This window comes from Panthera onca, chromosome D3 (genome assembly GCF_046562875.1).
Source record: "Panthera onca isolate mPanOnc1 chromosome D3, mPanOnc1 haplotype 2, whole genome shotgun sequence".
Classification (NCBI taxonomy): Eukaryota; Metazoa; Chordata; class Mammalia; order Carnivora; family Felidae; genus Panthera; species Panthera onca.
This window is the reverse complement of record NC_138350.1, coordinates 9798807-9816961: the sequence shown is the minus strand read 5'-3', so window position 1 is coordinate 9816961 and position 18155 is coordinate 9798807. Positions and strand designations below refer to the sequence as shown.

The window sequence follows — 18155 nt, the reverse complement described above, 5'->3', positions numbered from 1 at the left end:
GATCTAGGCAGATTCAAGGGCAGAAATCTACAGGAGAGAGGAACCCAGTGCCCACCGTGCGCGGTGCGAGGCTTTCCAGAGGACCCCCAGAAGTAGAAAAGTGCAGGGACCCAGCAGGTGTGAATCGCCATCTTGCCCCCCATCTGCACTTGGGCTTGGCGGGGGCGGGGGGGGGGGGGGGGTGGCCTCCACTTTGCCTGCAGAAGGAAGAAGGCCTGTGATCGAGCCCGTATCATTTGGGGTTTGCTGTTGAATGAGTCCATGGACACGTGATGAGGCCATAGGCTTGTGGTCTAAAACACACACACACACACACACACACACACACACGCACGCACAGCTCCAGACAAGGGAATGAAGACACCGTCACTTTCCTAATCTGAAAATCGTCTCTCGGTATTCCCTGGGAGGCTGTTTTTTCAGGGAGAGGATGGAAAACTGCCTATTGATTCCCTTTGATCACGATTTGCTGACCGACACCATGAAGCACAGGCAAGCACACGGGAGCCTGAGGGCTCCCGGCAAACAGAGCACCGTCTCCAGGCAGGAGGGCGCTCCAGCTGGCTCCCCCTCGTTCCCAGATTTGCGGGAATTTGGCAAGCCAGGTGCTGGACACAGCCACCATCGAATGGCCCTTTAAGTTAACTTACAATTACAGAAATGGTCTTACAAACAAAAGGTCAGGTGGACTCAAAGCTCACGCTCCCTGGTTATTTTGTTACATTTTACTATCATGTAGGATCTTGGGGTTGTTTACCCGGATTGGATCTGTGTGGGGGACATACCCGACTCCGGTGGGAGTCTTTCCCCCGTGGAAATTGACAGGCTCTACAAATCAGGGGGAGAATTTTTCTTTTTTTCTGTTTGAGAGCGGGTCTTGAAGCGTTCACCAGCACAGGGCTGCCTAAAACCCACGCGGTGGCTAGAGACACAGGGTCCTTGCTGTGTGCGTGCCTGGCAGCAGGAAGCGCAAAGATTCCTTGCTTTCTCTGGGGACGTGGGCAGGGCATGATACACCTCGCTCAGGTGCCATGTCAACCAGGGGGGAGAAGCGATCCCTCCCGGCTCCCAGGCCATCTATCCATCCGTCTTCCTCCTCCCCCGGCGCGGCCTCTGGGCAAAGAAAGGCCAGACATTATCCCGGCTGAATGTCCTCTCCTATAACCACATCTAACTGCCCTGTCTCGCTGGCCGCAGTCAGCAGCACAAGAATGAGGCGGCGTGTTTCCGTCCCGAGAATGACTCCCGATAATTGGGACTCCTACTCGCTATTTCTCTGCCCCCCTATTTTGCCCGAAAAATGCCTGGCGGTAATTGCCCATCCTGTGGCATGGAAAGGGAGCCTGTCCTTCTGCCGCTCGGACTCCCAATTGGGCTATTACGCCCGGCCCACTTTCTCTTAAATGGCCCTGTGTCGCTATGTTCGACATTTCGAAGAGGGACTCATCTTTCTCACCTCTCAGACAGAAAGAAGAGAAGAGAGGAAAGCCCACGTTCTCTCTCTAGCAGGGGAGGCGGTGAGATCACTTCTCAGCCAGGCCCCCGGTTTTCTTCTCCTCAGTGAAAAGCCCAGCTTCCTCGTTGTCCCCATTTCATGGATGCGGAAACCAAGGCTGGTAACCGATGGCACGGCTCAATCCCATGATAAAGGTGGGAGGCGAGGCAGAACCATGTTGGGATATTAGCGGGCACTTAGACACTCTGACCCTGAAGCCCTTCCCACGTTATAAAACAAAACAAAACAACAAGTCAAAAACGAAATGCCCCTGGAGCTGGAGCTGGTTTTGCTGCAAAAAAAATTTTTTTTAAGTTTATTTATTTATTTATGGGGTGCCTGGGTGGCTCAACAGGTTAAGCGTCCAACCTCGGCTCAGGTCATGATCTCAAGGTGCATGAGTTCGAGCCCCCCCGTCGGGCTCTCTGCTGTCACACAGAGCCTGCTTCGGATCCTCTGTCCCCCTCTCTCTCTCTGCTTCTCCCCCGCTCATTCTCTCTCTCTCAAAAATAAACTTTTTTTAAAAAAAAAGAACATTGTAAGACAATTTTTAAATAAAGCTTATTTATTTTTGAAAGAGAAAGAGGGCGTGCCAGAGCGAGGCAGAGAGGGAGAGAATCCCAAGCAGGCTCCGCGCAGAACCCAGTGTGGGGCTCAAACTCACGAACCGTGAGATCACAGTCCTGAGCCGAAATCAAGAGTTGGCTGCTCAACCCACCGAGCCACCTGGGCGCCCCTTGCTGTGAAAATTCTCGAAAGGATTTTTCACATGTTCCTTTTGCAGTTTGGCTGTAAGGAACTCACCCAATTGACAGCTGGCTAGGATTGCCCGGGGCCATCCTCCTCGAGTTTGGGAATACCTTGCCACGTGAGAAGAATCTGGACTAAAACCGAAGGGGATGTTTGAAAACAGAACTACGTGGTCACAACAATTTTTGAAAGAGAAAGACAAAACTTGGGCGGGTGGTTAGTCTTGCTGGGAGGAAAGGGACTGGAATCAGGAAGGGAGCACCAGGTCAGTGAGCGTTGCCAGTATTGTTCCAGACCTGGGGCGGTCCTCAGGTGTTCATTATATTACTGCAAAGGAGGGAAGCACGGGGGCGGGGTAGGAGAGGCAGGTCATGCACAGAAAGAACTAGAAAGCCTGGCCCCCTCACAAACGATCTTCATATGCGATGAAATTTCTTAGGAATGTCCAACTGAGCCATTAAGTACAGCTGACTTAAGCTCCATTGTGGGGACTTGAAATTCTGCTTTGATTCAATTTTGAATTGGGTGTTTCCTTTCCTTATCTTGCAGCCCGCCCTTTTCCTCCGGGTCTCCAACATTTTTCGGGAAAGCTCCAAAGCTCCAGCAAGGGCCCAGGCTCTGCCTCCGCCGGGATGCCCGGCTGGGATCCGCTGGGGTGCCCTGGAGAGTTGACGCAGAGCTGGAGGCAGAGGTTTGGTGCCCTCTCCCCGTCTCCCGGCAGCCTCCGGCTGCTTTCAGAAATGCTGACCAAGCCCATACCAGACCTCAGATGTCTCCATTGCCCCTGTCACGCTCACACAGACACGCGCTCGCACACGCTCTCTCCTTCCAGACACACGTGCCGGCACCCACGCCTGGCCTTTCCATCCGAGGAGGCCCAGGGTGCAGTCCGAAGCCGGGGGCGGGGGGGGGCTCCCCGGGCCTGGTTTCGGGGGTGGGGGGGAGGAGTGGGGTCTAGTCCCAGAGGAGTCCCCCTCTTCCCCTCCTCCTTCCCCCCCCCCCCCCCGCTCCCCTCCCCCTCCCCCTCCCCCAGGGTCCCTGCAGGCCTCACTTGATGGTGAAAGAAATAGTTGGCTAGGATGTTAGGTCTTTGTTGGGGCGGACGAGGACGCAACATGAAAGGTCTGAGAAAGTGGAATGGGGTGTGTGGGGTGGGGGGTGTGCAGCGAGGGGAAGAGGACGGATTCTCCGTATCTAAAAGGGAATTAAAGTGCTTTTACTGGAGTGAAGAAATCAGCTGAAGAATGGCCCGGGAACAAAAGTAGAAAACCTGCGGACAAGCCCCGCTGAATAGGGCCCGATCCCCTTAAGTTTGTAAGCCCCCCTCCCCCGCCCCTTAAGCCTTCCTTCCTTGCTTCTGCCGAGAACAAACGCCGAAGGAGGAGAACACGGCGGGGGGAGGGGAGGGGGGGGGCAAAACCAGGGGAGAAAAACCCTAAAATAAAAGGTAATCCCTCGGGCACTTTGCCCTCCTAGTGCCTACCAGGGATCTGATTAAAGGTCCCAGATGAAGCCATTCGGCTATTCACATGCAAGGAGCAGGATTTACAAGAAAAGAGAGAGGAAAGAATAGGCGGAGAGGAGAAAAGGGGAATTATTTGTGTCCCTTAATGCTTGTTAAGTACTCCTCTTTGCTGCACACCAGACAAGACAAGGCTCAGAACTCGCAGAGAAATCTTGTGCAACCCACCCCCTGCCCCTGCGGCCTCCCTTGAGCCTCCCTTGAGCCTGAGGCCAGACTGCGCTACACACGTAAGTACACACACGCACACGCACACGCACACGCACGCGCACGCACGCACGCACACGCACACGTCGCTGTGAGCGCAGCCGCCAGGCCAAGCCAGCCTGGCTAAAAGAAGGGCAATTAACCTCCTGTCCCTCGCTGACAGTGATCTAATCAAACCAGCCCTCCCTGACTCCTGCTCTGTGCCCCAGAGCCAGGACGCCTCCTGGGACGGGGTGGGAAAATGAGAACCGGGGGTGAGGAGACACGAGTCCCGAGGGGCAGTTGAGGCTTCCTAGTGAGACTCAAGAAGCTGGTTGAGGTTCCTGCCCTCACCCCTCCTTCTCCCCAGAACCCCTGGTCTCCCCAGAGTTGCTCAGAGATCCCGCCCCAGGACCTTTGCTCATACCTGGAGTGCCATTTCCTCCCCTCGTGGCAGAGCCACCTTGCGGCTCAGGCTGGGGGAACTATCCCTAACTGACCCACCCTGTTTCCCAGAACGCTTCACGTTTCTTTGTCCTTGGCTCTCAAAAGACCTTGTAACCAGGTAATGAATGACACATTTATTTCTCGGTGCGTTTGATCAACATCCGTCTCCCCTACTAGAGTATCAGCCATGTGAAGGTTAAGAACTGTGGCCGCTTCTGCCCCCTGCGTGGGACCCCAGGGCCTGGTCCGGGTCTTGGCCCTGAGAAACTGCTCTTAGGTTCTCGCTGAATGACTGACGGACAGACTGAATGAACGAATGGGTGAACAGGGAAGAGGCCAGCACAGGCCTGACTTCTCCACCAGGCACCGTAGACACAGTCCTCGGGGCCACACAATTCTTCACGTTAATTTTTTTTACATCAAAAGGAAAAACGAATGTAATGATATTGTGCATGTGATACAAAATCCAGCCCGGGTTATATGCCTTTATACCAACATAGTCAGAAGATGTAGTTTTAATTTTTTTTTTTTTTTAAATGGATGAAAGTTCATAACGCAGCTCTGGGCCACAGGAGACCAATGAAGCAAAGGCAAGGGCACTGGAACTCTGGGGTCCTCTTTCCACCGTGGTGGAGGGCGTGGACGGTTCAAGGTCACATGGGTATCTTCCACTCATGTATTTATTCAACAAACATTAGGTGTCCACCGTGTCCCAGGCACTGTCCTGGGCTCTGGGGACACAGCAGTGAGCAAACGGGATGAGTATCTATGCCCTGCCGGAGCTCATAGTCTGGTGACAGGGGCAGGTATTGGACAGATGAGCACAAAGAAAGATGTAGTCACAGGCCGGGGTAAGTGCACCGAAGGTTCTGTGACCCAAAGGAAGCCCAGGGATTTGCCAGAAGGAGACAGAGAAAACTGTTCAGGGTGGAGGAAAACGGATGTAGGAAGGGCTTGGGATTGGAAGGAATGGGACCCACAGATGGGACTGGGAGCCACCTGAGAGAGAGGTTGAGGGACAGGGACAAGGACAGGGGCTGGAGCATGAGGTCGGGCCACAAGTTGGCCAGGCCACCTTCTGAGTGCCTGAAGGACCCTCCCTCGCTGGGCCAGCAAAGGTAGCCAAGGAGACCCCATCGTCTTCGACTTCCTCTCTCGGCCAAGGAAGGCCACCCAGATGATCACATCTCTGAGAAAAATTGGCATCTTTGAAAGAAATGTGCCAAAGAAATAGGGTTGGCTCTGGCTAATTCCTAGAAGATGCGTATGTGTTATTATTGCTGGGTCAGTGACCGTTCTCCGTGTTCAAGTGGGTTTGTGTGTCTGTGTTATGTTATGAATTCTTTTTGGGTGAAAACAATATGGTTCCCATTAATGATTTATTTCAGGGAGCATGGCACCATTTTTTTCGGAACCCAGTCAAGACAGAGCCACTAAAAATCAGGATTCCATTTTAGAGCCACTCAATTTATGACAAAGGCAAGTTTATATGGTAATAAAATAGATGAGGGGGCAGAAGAGAGAGAGAGAGAAAGGTGGGAGGGTGGGAAATCGGGGGGTACAAGAGGCACTTCACAGTGTATCAGGATATCAGTCCTGGCAGTGTTTTTTTGTCTTTGTTTTTGTTTTAAATATTTATTTGGGGGAGTTGGGCAAGGGCAGAGAGTGAGGAGAGAGAGAATCCCAAACAGGCTCTGAGCTGTCAGTGCAGAGCCCGACGCGGGGCTCAGTCTCATGAACCCTGAGATCCTGAACTGAGCCAAGACCAAGAGTTGGGCGCTCTGGACGCCTGGGGGGCTCAGTCGGTTGAGCGTCCGACTTCGGCTCAGGTCATGGTCTCACAGTTTGTGAGTTCGAGCCCCACGTCGGGCTCTGTGCTGACAGCTCGGAGCCTGGATCCTGCTTCGGATTCTCTGTCTCCCTCTCTCTACGCCTTCCTCTGCTCCTGATCTCTCTCTCTTCTCTAAAAAATATATAATAAACATTAAAAAAAATTACGAAGAGCCGGGCGCTCAACCAGCTGAGCCTCCCAGGCGCCCCTGGCACCAGTTTTCAACATATTATATTTCTTATTACAAAACCAATGGTCATTATAGAAAACGAGACTATCCAGGGGAATGGGGGAGGGGAGGAAGTCTCTAGAAAGCTTTCTAAATCACACTTCCCAGAGAAGCCAGGTATATTTCCTTCCGTCTTTTCTTCCATGCAGACATATCCAGGTTTTACCTTATTCTTATAAAATCTTGAAAGCCTTTATGTCAAACTTATTTTGTCTTATTTCAAAACTCTTCTTAAATGATATTTTTGAATTTGTACTGATGTATTTTACTGATTCTAAGTACAGAAAAGCACCAAAAAATTTACTTCCGATCCCGTTCACTAGAGTGAATCATTAGTGACCATGTATTGTAATGCTTATGTTTTGCCTGTGTGTGTATATACATTTTTATAAATCCTTATTCATATGTAAAGTGCTGTATCTTTTTCTCTTTTGCATTCAGTGGCTGTAAAGCAGTCCATCCTAACCAGACCTCCGCTGAAAACTGTTTAGATCATTCCTGGTGTTTTAAATATCATGAATAATAAAATGAAAGTCTTCCTATGTATGGTATTGTCTGCATTTCAAATTATTTCCTTGGGGTCGATTCCTAAACAATAACAAAGCAGTCCACACCCCAAGACTCCCCTTGGTAGGGGCGCCCGGGTGGCTCAGTCGGCAAAGCGTCCGACTTCGGCTCAGATCATGATCTCGTGGTTCGTGGGTTCGAGCCCCGCGTTGGGCTCTGTGCTGATGGCTTAGAGCCTGGAGCCTGCTTCGGATTCTGTGTCTCCCTCTCTCTCTCTCTCTGCCCCTCCCCTACTCATGCTCTGTCTCTGTCTCTCAAAAATAATTTTAAAAGTTGAAAAAAAAAATCTCCAACTATCAAAATACCAGAAGAACTGGTCTGAGTGTCCTCTTACTGGGTTTCTTAATCCTCAAACAGCTTTTATTTCTTGTACTTTTCCATATTTCTAATGATTAAAGCCGCATCTTCTTTTAAGTGCTTTTTCCTTTTTTTCCATTTCTTTTCATTTCTGCTTCCCTATTAGAAATAGTAAGTCTCATTTACTTATATTTTCTATGCGTTCGCTCATTTGTCACTATTGTACATTTATTGCAGAGTCCGTACTTAGCACACTCATGGTAAGTGTGCTCATGAATTCTAATACATACACACCCACATCACCACCACCGGATGCAGATGTAAAATCTTCCAGTTCCCATAAGGCCTCCTGCGCTTCTTGGCTGTCGATACCCCTGCACCCAGAGGCACCCCGGTTGATATGGCCACTGTTCTGACTTCTGTTTCCATCTAGTTGTTTGGTCTATTTTTTTTTTAACTTTAAAAAAATGCTTATTTATTTTTTGAGAGAGCGTGCAAGCTGGGGAGGGGCAGAGAGAGAGGGAGACACAGAATCCAAAGCAGGTTCCAGGCTCTGAGCCATCAGCACAGAGCCCGATGCAGAGCTCGAACCCACGAACCACGAGGTCATGACCTGAGCCGAAGTCGGATGCTCAGCCGACTGAGCTGCCCAGGCACCCCTAGTCTATTCTTGAACTTCATGCGAGTGGGCTCACGCAGTACGTACTCATTTGAGTTTCTGGCTTCTTTCCCCCTGCTCCCCACCCCCACCCCCTAGAATAATGTCTGCAAGATTCTTTAATGGTCTGGTTATGCATATAAATGCAGTTACTCTCTTCAAACTTATTCAAACCTGAATCCTTTGCCTTGACCCAGCATCCAATGGGTTTACCTCTATACCTTCTCCTGGCCTCCCCTGAACCCACCCACCCCCCCAGGCTAAGCGGCCACCATTGCTCACCTGGATGGTTGCAGGTGCTTCCTCTCTGGTCGGACCACCCCCACTCTGCCCTCCCACCCTCACTCTCTTTTCCACAAGGCAGCCAGATCAACCTCTCAAACACAAATCCAATCAAGCCATCCCCTGGCCTGCAGATTTTCGTTGGCTCCCCCCCCCCCCCACCACATCCTGGCCCCAAGGCCCCGTGAATCCGGCCCCTGCTTTCTCAATCCCATCACACCCACTTTTCTGTGTCCTCTGCGAGTCACCCAGTGAACTCCTTCTACTCATCACAGCTGCCACGTTACCTGGCAAAGCCTTCCAGAACACACACACACACACACACACACACACACACACACACGTGCATACACACCCCAGCCCTCACCAGTATTCTGTTTCCCAATTTACCACCTCTGTATATTCCCCGCCTACGTTTATCAGAGTCCATAATTACATACCTGTGTGTATATTTTATTAAATCTGTCTTCCCCCGCTCCATCGTAAACTCCTAAAGGCAGAGTCTGGCTTTTTTGGTCCCAGCCACATTCCAGAGCATCCCGTAGGCCTTTGGGCACCAAATATTTTGCTCAAAAAACACTCCCTTTCCCCCAAACCTGGTGCTTAACCCCTCTCTCGTTCTGTAGTCCCAGCTGAGCCTCTCACTGACGGCGCCGTGCCGCCTTTCTGGTCTCTGTGTCTGCCTCCACGGGAGCATGACGGCCCCGTGCGTGTGACAGGTGACGCCTTGTCACCTGCAGGCAAGTCATGAGACTTCTCTCTCTCTCGGTCTCATTTTCCTCACCTGGAAAATGGGGCCCAAATCCTTACTTTGGCTTACTCGGGAAAAAAATAAGTCGAATCACAAGGCAGAGAAGAAAAGTAACAAAACAGGCCACGAGCCTTAGGAGTCTAGCAGACGTGAGTTCAAATCTCAGCCCCGTCCCTTAACAGCTGTGTGATCTGGGCCAGGTGAACTCCTCTCTCTGAGCCCCTCTGTTCACTTGTCTGTAAAACAGAGGAAGAGTGCCAGAAGTAGCAACGATATATACGTAGCAAAGACTTGATAAACCAGTGACTGTGAGTGTTAAAATATAATTTAAGGAGGAAACGTAGTCTCAGGAAGGGCCATCTGAGCTTGGGTATCTGTGATAAAAATATCAGGAGCTGTGTTTTATCGAGCATGACCTCGATACACAACACGCTTCGTGTTTGTATACTGGGCACTTTGTACACATCCTCCTAGGCACGTGCTTGGGTTAAATCCATTAATATTTAATGAGAACTGACCAGGTGCCAGGCACCGCTCTGGGTTCTGAGGAGACGGCAGTGAACAAGACACACGAGGCCCTCTGTCGTTGTGAGTTCGCAACCAGTCATCCCCACGCTCAGGATTCCCACCGTGTTGACTTCAGGTCACCGCGGCCACCCCCAGGTCAATCAAAGCACACACCTCCGTGGAACACACAGCACCTTGGGCTTTGAAATGCATGTTTTGGGGATCAGAGGATGGGGACAGGGATTGATATCCAAGACCCCTCAACTCTACTGCCCTGTAAGGTCTTCTGTAAAGAGGAAGGAAAAATGAAACAGGAGTCTGGAAGAGACAATCAGGCGCATGAAACGGAGGTAGGTGCCCTCCCCGCAAACCAAGGACACACACACTCACACACACACACACACACACCTACCTCAATTATACCTCAGGAAGCAGAGCTAATGGAAGCTAGATTGATTCAAAGATAACAATTAGGGAACAATTTTAATCCCCGCTGTGATTGAGACACACAGTTTATTTTTAATTTGTATCCATAATAAAAAATAATAATTAAAAGGGCCGGCAAATTGCAGCTTTTGCCGCAAAATTAGATTGACAATGCCCACCTTCACCCCTGCAGGAACGAGGCCGGCTCTCCCGCCTCCCCTCCCTTCTGCGGGCACATTCCCAGCATGACTTGCTCCAGCGCGGAAGCCACGGACCCCGTTTTAAATATAGAGATTCGTTAATTACAGGAGGTGGGACGTGAACTTTCTTTAGCATCTACTATGTGCCAGGAGCGATGCCAAATATATTACACGGATTATTTCACTTAACCCTCACAGCATCCTGCGAACGGGGAACCCCGGTTTCCTCTCCTTCCACGGGGGAAGATTTGCAGAGACCCCCGGCCACTTGCTGGAGGTCACACAGGTCACACAGGACAAGGCTGGGTCTGATCCAAAATCCGCTTGGCCAGAGTCACCGCTCCCGTGCCCTTCCTGGAGGTGGGTGTCACGCGCTTGCCTTCCTCCACCAAGGCGCTGCCTCACCCACGACAGAATTTGTTCCCATAGTCCAACTCCAAGCGTGGAATCTGACATCAAAGGGCCGGCTCTGAGTCTCTGGCCGGTGCCCTGATACGGAGCGGGGCGAGTGAGTCAAGTATCATGAAATAATTTAGGGGAGAAGAAAGGGAGGAAGAAGACGGGGAAGAGGAGCAAGGAGGAGAAAGATGAACAGAAGGAAGAGAAAGAAGAAGAAAAAAAGAATTGGGAAGAGAAGGGAGATGGGGAGGGGCGGAGGGGAGAGGAAGGGGAAAGGGAAAGGGAGCGCGAGGGAGGAGGTAAGGGGAAGGGGAGAGAGACGGAGGGGAGAAAGAAGGGGTGAGGGAGGGGAGAAGGAAGCCCCTCTTCTTTGGCACACTCCCCTAATCCTGCAAGTTCAGCATGCCTGGCTCAGAGGCTCCCTCCTCCATGAAGTCCTCTATAACGTTACTCCCTAACTGAAAATAGCTCCTGTCCCCTATTTCCCATGCAGTTGGTGTCTTACCTCCGGCCACATCTGTCTTGTGGTTATTCGTGCACCTGTCCACCCCACCCCCCCCCCACACACACACACACTAGTCTGGGAGCTCCCGAAAGCTACAGACCCATCTGTACACCCTCCTGGGGTGCCCAGCACTCTTGGGGCCCTTTTCTTTCTTCCGCCCACCTTCCTCCTTAGCCCCATCTCCCCTCTGATCAAACTGCTTTCTTGGAAGGGACCGGAGATGGCAGTGAACTACTTAACAACCGCGGCAGAGAAATCTTGCCGATACCTCTGCAATTATAAAAATTGTTCCCAGGCGGGGAGCAGCGCTCCTAGCAGAGCTGTGAGAAGCCACGTGACGTCGTGGCACAGCTCTGTCACTTGCCAGCCCTGGGACCTCAGCCCATCCCGTACGCTTCCGCTGCCTCAACTTCTCCTCCGTCACAGGGCTGTCGAGAGTATTGAGCGAGATGATGCATTTCTGGCATTTGAGACAGAGCCTGGCACGTAGCGAGCACTCAGTAAAAGGCAGGTCACTCCCATCGTTATTAGGAACAAGGGCTGTTAACTCGGTTTCCAGAACGAAAGCGGCAATCGTCTCTTCTCGAGTGTTTCCTGGGCCAAGTTCTGTGCGACGTTGCTTTCAACTTCGGAACCTGATTATTAGTAATCCGTTCGACAAATTTTCCCAGCCGGTCAGCCCCAGAGCGAGACTAGATCCCAGCCACCGTAACAGGACCAGGGTTCTTGTCCCGAGAGACAAGAAAGAGAAATGCCGGCTGGGATGACCCCAGGAGAGCCCCAGAAACCCTAGGATTTCCCCAAGAAGGGCTCCTTGTCCTGGCCTGTTGGGAGGTGTCCCATTTGACCTCTCTCCTTGCTATTGGAGAATCCGAAGTCCCTCCCAGATCCTCAGAAGCAGACGGGGGTGGGGCCAGAGGGCCCACAGCATCCCTTAGAAAGCACCAACTTCATCAGGGCTCCTGCCAACTAATTAATTCAGACCCAAGGTACTGGCTGTAGCACCTTTCCAGGATTCCTCAAGTCCTGGTCCCAGATCCAAGCCCTGCCCCGGCCTCCATCGGCACGGAAGTGTCTGCTCTGAATTCCATCCCCCTTCCCGAGGCTCCCCGGGCAACGGAGGACATCAGCCACTGTGTGTTCCCCAGGGCCCCAGCTTAGAAGGGGCACCAGATCGCTCCCAAAACAAGGCAAAAGTCTCCCCTTTCACACCAGCGTGAAGAAGTCTCCGGGTATAAACGAAGCAGACGTCCGCCTCCTACATCTGATTCTAGGAGCACAGGATTGAGGTTCACCAAGCTAACGTCCCTTTACTAGGAAGCCAAGGTCAAGTTTGGGAGGCAAAAGATCAGGCCGGTCTCGGGTCTGGTAGGAGGAGCCCAAGGAAGTGCAGGCGTTTGGTGGTTTGAGAGACCAGAGTGGAATCACTCAGCCCCTTGGGCAGGTGACTTCACATCTGCACGGAAGGGGCCTGGCCGATGCTTCGTTGGTACCTGCAAAGGTCAGTCCGTGTAGCCCCTCTCCTTTCCTCACACCCGCCCCTATAGACACCCTTCTTCCTCATCCAGTCGCCTAAAAACTAATGGCCTTGCTCTCCCTCGCAATCATCATCTTCGGGGAGGAGTCATTTCATTGATTACCACTGCAGTGGGTAGATTCATCTGAGCCATTAAATCGCCATTTTTGCAGGTCAAAAGCAGTCAAATACAGGTGATTTCATACCACAACAGTAAATGCCCTGAGACTTCTCACTCAGCCTTTCGAGAAACAAGATGTAGATTCGTATTTTTGCAAAGGCCGCCTCGGCCAATTATCGGATGAGGGGGGAGCGGGAGAAGGACTCCCCACCCACGATACGATTTGCAGACCACATAACCCCAAGCCCCCCACCCCCACCCCGACGCCCACGTCCTCGAAGACAGAGGCTGGCTATTCAGCCATTTTTGAAGGAGAAAAAACATATTCTTCTCACACTTGGCAACAAATTGGCTTAAATAATCTGCGTCACCGTCCCTTGTCTCCTCTGCTAATCATGTTGGTAAATGGTTGGGGGTTTTTTTCTCCCCTGTGGCCGCTGCTGCTCGGGAGGAGGGGGATGATGGGAGCAGGGTGGGGGACGGGAGGAGGAGAATGTTTCGTGATAGATGACCGATTCAAGAATGCCTTTGATATTCTTGGTTAACTCCCTCGCAGACACGGAGAATTGGATTGGTCAGACAGCTCCCCCTGCATGGCACAAACAAGAAACATTAATTAAAAATAATTGCTACCCCCTCCCCAGAATTAAGAGTGTGATGTTCAGATTCATTTTAAGAAAGGTAATTTGATGCCAATAAATGACAATTATAAAAACTTCATTACAGTCAAGAGCAATCTATCTACCATTGTCCTAATTACACATTGTAGGAATAATGAATGCTAATGATTTAATGTACCATAATTACCACGATTGAAAAATAAAATATAATAATCGCCATCGTTATTGTTATCGATAATACAGATATTTTGGCATGGCCGATCTCCACTTGAGGCTGAGATAAAGTTTTGGGGGTTTTTTTTTGCCCCCCAACTAGAAACACTCCCTTCTCCCCGCCCCGCCCCCCGACATACCCCCATCCCCACACCCCCCATCATTATGAAGACAAGAAATCTACAGCTCACAATGGAAATGCTTTGCTTCTCCCGGAGGGTCAGAGTTGATGGGTTAAGTCCAATCTCCTGTCCCGTGGCCAATAGATCACCTTTGGTTTCTTCCTGAGTATCTTTTGAGGTAGGGGGGAAGGAAAACACAATTATTCTCACGTGGAGCCAGGATTGCGTTTTGGCTGGTCACTCTCCATTTCTTTTATGAAAGCAGCCGTGGCTTCTGATTGCAAAGAGAAAATAGCCAAATTTTCCAGCCAGATACTCACAGTGTCGTGTTGTGGCCGGGATTATGGGCTCTGGAGCCAGGCTGCCCAGGGTTCGAGTCCTGGCCCCACCACCCACCAGCTGTGGGGACTTTAATTAAGCCTTTCAACATGTCTGCGCCTGGGTTTTCTCCTCAGAAAATGACACTTAAAATAGTTCCTACCTGAGGCTTTCATGGCTCTACGTTTGTTAAGACATTTAAGACATTTCCCGTCTTTCTTTCCCGCCACTCTCCATCATGCACATCCCCACTAGTCAATTCGTCATTCTCTAAAGATGGTCCCCACACCCCTTTCTCCCCATCTTTGCTCCCCCAGGAGTTGCCTTCCCCCGGCTCAGCCTGGGGAGGGTCCGCTGCCCTTGGACCCCCCTGACTTTTGCCACACCTCTCGCGTGCCTGTCAATCTAATCTCTTGTCCTTTCCGCTCCGTGTCAAAACTCTCCATTTCTAATCTCGGCATTGCCTTCCCATCACCCCGAGATAACCAAGTACGTTCACGTACTTCTGTTTTGTCTCTCACATAGAATTTTAAACCTAACTCTCCCACTGTATATAGACTTGGGGAACAGCAAGTGACCTCAGCGAGTAATTATCATCTGCTTGTGACATGCCAGAGGTTAAGCATTTTACTAGTGTTATTTTATCTAATCCTGGCAACATCCTCCACAGTACGTGTTATCGGCAGCTGTGTTGTGTAGATGAGAAAATTGAGGCTCACGGAGTCTAAGACTTTCCAAACACCACACAGCCCATGTGTGGGCAAAGCCAGGGTTCAAGCGAGGCATCTGGGCTCTGGAGCCCACATCCCACTCCTTGCCTTTCAGTGGGTATTTTATCAAGGGGCGGGGGGGTTTCGACGTTTTTAAATTATTTTAATAATGGACACAGCAATCCATCCTATTGCATATACCACCGTTTATTTTTATCCTGCGATTGGACATTTTGTTTGCATCTGATTTTTCACCCCAATAAACAATTCTTTGGGGCCCATCCTTGTCCATAAAGCCTTGCCCACATTCTGAATTTTTCCTTACGCGACCTTCGTGACCGGGTGCTGTGTGTCGTGACTTTTCCTTGTCGGCGGCTCAGTTTTGCTAAATTCCTGTAAATAGTGCCGAGTTGGGTTCCCGGCACAGAGCTAAGTCACTGGGAGTCAGAGGTGTCTTTTTGAATCTTACCTTTGAGCTGCCTTAGGGCAATTCTGGAGCAGCCTTTAATCTAGGGATAATTTATCACCACTTTTAAGGCAATACTCTTTCTGAGGCTCGTACCTCATGCCCTGTCTATTGTGGGGTCTTTTCACTCTGGCCAAAGGGAAGAGAACTATTCTCCCCCTACGTAAGACCCAGACATTGTTCTCTGCTCCATTTAAGGGTTCTTCCTTCCCTTGGCCTCCAAAAGTTTCCTCTCTCACGTGCACAGACCTAAAGACCTGAGGGCAGGCCTCTGCAGGTTTCTGGAAGTTTCTCCCCATGAAGATCTCTCTTCTCAAGCACTCTGTCCCACAGATGCCAGCCATCTTGGAATCCCCGAACTCTGGTCTCTGCCTTGAGTTGGGCTGAAGAAACCACCCAATTCTTTGGCTTTGCCTTCCCCTGCGGCCCAGCAACTCTCATCAGGCTTATCTCGGTTGCTTTTTTCTCTTGGGGAGCAGAGACCGGGGCTGCCTAGTGCCCAACATCTGAAACTGTTGTTATATGTTATCTGGTTTGCCAGTTGCTTAAGGCAGGACAGTCATTCTTGTCTCTAATGAGTCTCCCTTTCTTTTTCTTTTTTCTTTTTTTTCTTTTTTTAGTGTTTATTTTTGAGACACAGAGAGCGAGTGGGGGAGGGGCAGAGAGAGGGAGACACAGAATCCGAAGCAGGCTCCAGGCTCTGAGCTGTCAGCACAGAGCCCGACGCGGGGCTCGAACCCACAAGCCGCGAGATCATGACCTGAGCCGAAGTCAGACATTTAATTAACTGAGCCACCCCGGTGCCCCTCTAACGTGTCTCCCTTCCTTGAAACAGAAGCTTAGTTCCAGCATTTCTGAGAGTTTAGGTAAGAGTAATTATATATAGTGGGTGCCTTCTCCCTCAAACCACCCCTCCAAAACTTATCTTCCTCAACTAATATTTAAAAATTATTTATCACGGAGGGACTCTTGCGCTCTCCCTCTCTCTCTCTGCCCCTCCCCCACTCACACTTTTTCTCTCTCTCTCGAAGTACATAAACTTTAAAACAATACAAATAAAAATTATTTATCATGGAACATAAACATAGAGGAATTAAAAAAAAAAACACTCAAAAGAGGGGGCCAGGGCTAAGTTAGGCGAGGGGATATGACACAAAGGAGACAACCACAGTTGGGATGTAGGATTCAAGCAGGTCAACTTGTCTGCTCTGACGGGTCTTAAGATTGCTCAAAGCTTGAGGCTTTATGGTAAAGTTCATGTGCTGGCTTTTTTTTTTTTTTAATGCATATTCTCAGGTCCTGCCTCAACCCTACGTAGGGATCAAATGCCAGGACTCAGGTCCCACGTAGAATCTGCCTTTTCTTCATGTTCTCCCCCAATGCCTCAGACGTACGATAAACCGAAAGAAAATGGCCACCGGTAGGGTCACACGTTTGGCCCCAACTGGTGAGTTAGTGGCAGGACTGACCTTGGAAACAAGACCACTGACTTCCCATTCTGGTCTCCTTCCCACTGGTGGTTGCTGTCAGCCCTCCCTCCCTGAACATCGGAATCGCCTGGCAGCTTTGAAAAGGTTGATGCTCAGGACCCTCTCCTAGAAACTCAGATTGGATCCGTCCGCGATGGGACCTGGGCACTGGACCTTCTCAACATCATCCAGAAGATTCCAGGGTGAGCCTGGACTAAGGCATGGGCTCTAACCCAGGCAGTGGCCAAGGCCTGAGACCCTGAAATGCTGAGGTCTCAGCCCAAGTGCAATCTCAACCCCTCTCATCGGGATCGTCTTTAAATTTTTTTTTTAACGTTTTATTTATTATTGAGAGACAGAGAGAGACAGAGCATGAACAGGGGAGGGGCAGAGAGAGGAGACACAGAATCCGAAGCAGGCTCCAGGCTCCGAGCTGTCAGCACAGAGCCCGACATGGGGCTTGAACCCACAAACCGCGAGATCATGACCCGAGCCAAGTAGGACGCTTAACCGACTGAGCCACCCAGGCGCCCCACATCAGGATGGTCTTTAAAAGGCAATGAACAAAGAAACTCTGCTTTGGTGATGACAGTCCTTTTCCAACTTTAGTGAGCATAGAGATCTCCTGGGGAGCTTGTGAAGATACAGATTCCTTGGCCTTGACCCCAGAGATTCCGATTTGGTAAGTCTCAGGGTAGGCCCCGAAAATTCGCATTTCTTTTTTTTTTTTAAGTTTATTTATTTATTTTTTGGGGGGGGAGGGGCAGAGAGAGAAAGCGAGAGAGAGAGAGAGAGAGAGAGAGAGGAGAACCCCAAGCAGGCTCCACACTGTCAGCGCAGAGCCTGATGGGGGGCTTGAACTCACGAGCCGTGAGACGGTCACCCAAGCCGAAATCAAGAGTCGCACGGACTGAGCCACCGAACCCTGTGCGTCCGGGAGGATCACCCACCACCATCACACTACCACCCTCGTCATCATCATCACCATCGTCGTCATCCTCATCAATAGGCACACACTGTTTTGTTCACCTCTGTGTCTGCAGAGACTTCTGGAACGCTTCATCCATAGTAGGTACTCAAAACCCACTCGTTAAGCGCATCAATGCACAATAGCTAACAGTCTGAGAGCACTCTGGGACTAAGCGCTTCCGCTTTCCTCCGTTAAGCCTCCCGGTCCAGACAAAGGGGCGCTACTTTCCTTTCCATGTGACCGACGACGGGGAAACCGAGGGTCTGAGAGGTGGAGGCGCTCCATCCAGCAAAGGCCTGGTTTGGAGATTTCAGGTCTGGCTGCCCAGCGCCCCCACCCTGCGCCTGGGACGGGTCTCGGGTCTCCCCCGGTTGGGGAGATGAGGCGGGGTGGGGGAGGGGAGGCCACTGGCGACGCTCCTCGAAGGTGCCCCGCGAGGTTAAAACAGCCGGTGGGCGGGGCGCGGGGGCGCGGAGGGCGCGGGGGGCACGGGGACCACCAGGGCGCGCGGGCGGGCGGCGTCCTAATTTATGGCACCGGGGGAGGGGATCCGGGAAGCGGCTTTGCGCGCGCCTCTC

The 18155-nt window shown here is 51.1% G+C and overlaps 1 long non-coding RNA gene across 1 annotated transcript; it reads right to left on the bottom strand.

Moving 5' to 3' along the window:
* Window positions 1-12959: 12959 nt before the first annotated feature.
* On the bottom strand, window positions 12960-17986 carry LOC132665088 (uncharacterized). Its single transcript, XR_009603960.3, has 3 exons — window positions 17637-17986; window positions 13714-13814; window positions 12960-13278 (listed from the first exon to the last, which is right to left on the bottom strand). It is a non-coding gene; the product is annotated as an uncharacterized LOC132665088 (long non-coding RNA).
* Between the last annotated feature and the right edge of the window lie 169 nt (window positions 17987-18155).